The following is a 4,867-nucleotide window of genomic DNA, read 5'->3' as shown; positions in this document are numbered from 1 at the left end:
GACAGCAACGTTTTCACCTTCCGTATTAGGAACTGCAAAGAAGTGACATGTGTTTGCTTTCGAGTGATCGAGTGTGTGGGAATGTTCTGGCAGCCATCTGTTCTTATTGAAGTGTCTCTGTGTGTTTGGGAGGGATGGTTTCTTGTATCATTAAGTCAGAACTTCCCATTTGTCCAAAGTTTGTGCAAAGATTTTTTTCTCGGGTGCTCGTTGTTGTGGTTCTGTTTGCCGTGCTGGAAGTTTTTGTTGCAAACGTTTCGTCCGCAACAAGCAACATGAATTCGACTGGGACAACACTACTATCATAGGGCAAGCCAGACAGAGAACAGCCAGGGAATTCCTAGAGGCATGGCATTCATCCACAAACTCCATCAACAAACACATCGACCTGGACCCAATATACCAACCACTATAGCGGACAGCTGAAACTGACAACCGGAAGCGGCAGGGACAGACCACTATAAACACCGGAGGAAACATCAAAGAAGCGCTTCGCAGGAGGCTCCCAAGCACTGATGATGTCGCCTAGCCAGGGCACGTAACGTTTGCAACAAAAACTTCCAGCTCAGTGAACAGAACCACAACATCTACTAGACAACACCAGGTCACGTGGAACATGAACCTGGGCCTCATAGCTCACAGGTATGGACACTATCACTGTGCCACAACAGTCACTGTGGGGACTTCACGTTGAACAATACTTACAAGTCCCACCAGCTCCAGAAGCATGCATTAAAGCACTGACAGGTTGATTTAAAATATCTACAAAATCACAAAGACAATGAACCGTCAATCTAATTAATTGTTTAGACTAACAAATAGTTCATCACGAGAGTACATTGTTTCAAAGGTAAGAGCAATAAGACACTCAGTTGGAACTCGTTAAATGACTATCAAACAGGTTTTTGGAAAGCAATAATATAAAATGATACTGAGGCCAGAAGGTTCCAGTCCAACTGGACATGTCGTAACATGTCCGAACAAATGGATTAAAAATACCTACAAAATGATACTGGGAGGAGCTGGGTAATGGAATGAGATTAAATGACTAATTTAAGAACAGGCGAATGGGATGAATGAAGAGTCTCTTTCTGTAATTTATATCACACACTCAATGAGACATATATAATAATTTACCCGAGAACGCTAGGGACCCATTGTGCATTAACAGGGTTAATTACAACCAGAAATATTTCTGGAAAAAAAAGGGAAAGAAAGTGATATGATGAGAACATGCAAAGGCATGCCAGTTGGATTTTTCTCTCTCCTTCCTAAAATGTTCAATGGTCCCTTCCCTATAATCTTCTAGGAGAAAGTGAGGACTGCAGATGCTGGAGATCAGAGCTGAAAATGTGTTGCTGGAAAAGCGCAGCAGGTCAGGCAGCATCCAAGGAGCAGGAGAAGCTCCTGAAGAAGGGCTCATGCCCGAAACGTTGATTCTCCTGCTCCTTGGATGCTGCCTGACCTGCTGCGCTTTTCCAGCAACACATTTTCAGCCCTTCTCTATAATCTACAATCTCCCAAAATAATAAACACTACCATGAGTTAGAGAACATAATAGAATTCATCCTAACCCAATTATTCTGGCAGGTTCAGAACAATTGTCTGTTTAATACCCCACTCAATTTTACTCCCAAGTGATTTTAAACTCTGAATAAATGTTAAATACGCAGTCAACATAATCCCATCAAACTCCTACCAGAGGGGGTTTGATTAAAATTACTGACTCGTAAGTGTACTGACGTGATTTACTGAAGGCCCAATGGACCATGTGATCTACTCCTCCTGCTATTAAGTGGTTATAACATAAAAGGCAATCAGATAGAAAGACTGTTCAATTACTTGACTCCTGACAGGTTAGTCTACGTTTATCTCCACAAATTGAACAGAAATAGCTGTACTGTTCAAATGATTGACTGAGAAAATGTTAACATTTTATCAATAAATTCATATTTTGAGGTTACTTAACAAAAACAAAAAATGCTGGAAAAACTCAGCAGGTCTGGCAGCATTCGTAGATAGAAATCACAGTTAACATGTCGTGTCTAGTGACCCTTCTTCAGAACTAACGGTAGCTAGGAAAATGTTGGTTTTTATGCAGATCACAGGATAGGGGGAAGAGAGTAAGGAGCAAATGACAGGTGGGGATGGAGCCCAATGAGATAAAATAGTTGGATCAGACAACTCAATGGATAATGGTCAGCTGAGGAGAATGAATAGCAACTAACAGGAACAGTTTTTGATTGATTTGATTTATTGTCACGTGTACCTAAGAACAGTGAAAAGCTTGGTTTGTGTACAGTGGGGGCAGGTCATAGAAAGCAAGGACATACAGATCATAGAGTGAAAAAAGAAATTTGGACAGAGTAAGGCAAACACAGGTTACACCACACAGGACATATGCTAGGCAAGATCAACTTTACAAAGATCAGCATTATTTGAAGTTAGAGAGGTCCATTCATCAGTCTAATAACAGCAGGGAAAAAGCTGTTGTCGAACCTGCTGGTGCATGTGCTCAAGCTTCTCTATCTTCTGCCTGGCGGAAGAGGTTGTAGCAGAGCATTACCGGGGTAGGATGGGTCTCTGATGATGTTGGCAGCTTTTCCACAGCAACGAGACATGTGTTAGTGGCTAACAATGAGTAGTGTTCAACAGAAGACAATGTGATAACAAGGCCTTGTGTGTGGGGTTGGGGTAAGGACATGAGGAGAAGATATCACTAGCCCTAAAGTTGGTGAACTTGATATGGAGTCCAGAGGCTGTGGAGTTCCCAAGCGGAAAATGAGGTTCTGTTCTTTCAGCTTGCACTGAACTTTGCTGGAGCACTGAAGTTCGCTGGAGCACTGAAGCAAGCCTGAGCAGAGACGCTGGCCAGAGAACATGGTGGTGTGTTGAAGTGGCAGACAACTGGAAGCTCAGGGTCTTTTTTGTGGACAAAACATAGGTGTAATGTGAAGCGGTGACCCAGCCTACGCTTCTTTGCCCCAATGTAGAGGATTCCACACTGTGAACAGCGAATGCAGTAGTCTAGATTCTGTGGACTGCAGGTAAACCGCTGCTTCACCTGGAAGGTGTATCAGAGCCTTGGATACCAAGGGAGGGAGAAAGTAAACAGACAGGTGTTAGACCTTCAGCAACTGCAGGATTATTGGGGGGGGTGGAGAATGGGAGTGAAGAAGGAGTGCAACAGGGTGTCCCAGATAGAATAGTCCTTGCGGAAGGCTGACAAGGGAGATGAGGGCATGTGTTTGGTGGGGCATCCCACTGGAGGTAATGGAATGGTGGCTAAAAATCCCTAAATGTGGATGCTGGTGGGAAGGTAGGCAAGGATAAAGGGGACCCCATCACTGTTGCAGGAGGGAAGACAGAGGATGAGGGCTGAATTACAGGAGATGGGTTGGACTCAGTTGAGGGCCCGGTCAACTACAGCGCGAGGGAATCCTCGGTTGAGGAAGATGATGGACATTTTGGAGGCTCCTTCTCAAAAGTTAGCATCAGTTAGGAACTGGAAAAATGCAATAGTCTTTACAGGAAGCAAGGTGCGAGAATGCATAGTCAAGGTAACTGGGAGTCAGTCAGTTTGTAGTGGATGCTAGTCAAGTTAAACATCTGGCAGACTGACCTCTACGTTGCAGAGGCTGAGTGCCAGCTCACAGATGCCTCTTCCTGTCTCTCACTGGACCATGATCCAACAGTGGAACATCAGGCCATAATAGAGCAGCAAAGGTGGATGGGCTTGTTGGAACTGTAATTTGTAATTTGCAATGAGCAATGCTGACATGGTTTGAACCATTTATAAATTAGATAGTATTGAGCTGCCAGGATTGGCATGCTGTTTCTGCTAGAGATTCAAACTAAATGTCGGCATTTACATTACATTATATGTTCACTTCCCATTATTATTAGAAATACCAGGAAGGTACACCACCACGCTGGCAATGATTTAAGCATGATCAATATAACTAATCATGAGGGGCTCTTGCAGTGCAGTGGTTGTGTCCCTATTTCTGAGCCAACAGGCTCAGGGTCAAGTCTCATGTGCTCTCTGAGCACATTGATTAGAAAACATAACCAGTCATAGAGGCTCTTGTGGCACAAGACAGGTGTAATAATACCTCTGAATATGTTGATTAGAAAATATCTATAACTAGTCATTAAAAGTGATTAAGATTGTTGAGTTTTAATGAAAGTCATTGACCTAAAACATGAACTCTGTTTTTCAATTCACAGATGTTGTCTGAGCTGCTGAGCAATTTTAAAAATTTATTTTTGAGACCACACTTGTCTCCAAAACATGGATCAAGAGGAAATACTGAAACACACCCCTACAAATTCGCAGCAGCCCATCATGCACAAGGGTGCAAGTCTGAACTTCGAAGGTGGCCAGTGTGAGCACAAGATGATTTCAATCATAGAATATAGAACATAGAAGAATACAGCGCAGTACAGGCCCTTCGGCCCTCGATGTTGCGCCGATCCAAGCCCACCTAACCTACACTAGCCCACTATCCTCCATATGCCTATCCAATGCCCGCTTAAATGCCCATAATGAGGGAGAGTCCACCACTGCTACTGGCAGGGCATTCCATGAACTCACGACTTGCTGAGTAAAGAACCTACCCCTAACATCTGTCCTATACCTACCCCCCCTTAATTTAAAGCTATGCCCCCTTCAAACAGGCAACATAAAGAACATAGGCTGAATTTTACCAGCCCAGTGAGTTGGTTTGGGAGGCAGGAGGCCTCATAAAATGGTACAGAATGTATTAAGAGGGGAGAATATTGTCTTTCTGCTATCATGATTCATTAGCAAGTGGTAGTGTGGCCATGCTTACCACAAGGCCAATAAATTCAATGAAGTGAAAAA

The sequence above is a fragment of the Chiloscyllium plagiosum genome, chromosome 30, assembly GCF_004010195.1.
Source record: "Chiloscyllium plagiosum isolate BGI_BamShark_2017 chromosome 30, ASM401019v2, whole genome shotgun sequence".
NCBI classification, from domain to species: domain Eukaryota; kingdom Metazoa; phylum Chordata; class Chondrichthyes; order Orectolobiformes; family Hemiscylliidae; genus Chiloscyllium; species Chiloscyllium plagiosum.
The sequence above is the reverse complement of the archived record's forward strand: the minus strand, read 5'-3'. Positions refer to the sequence as shown.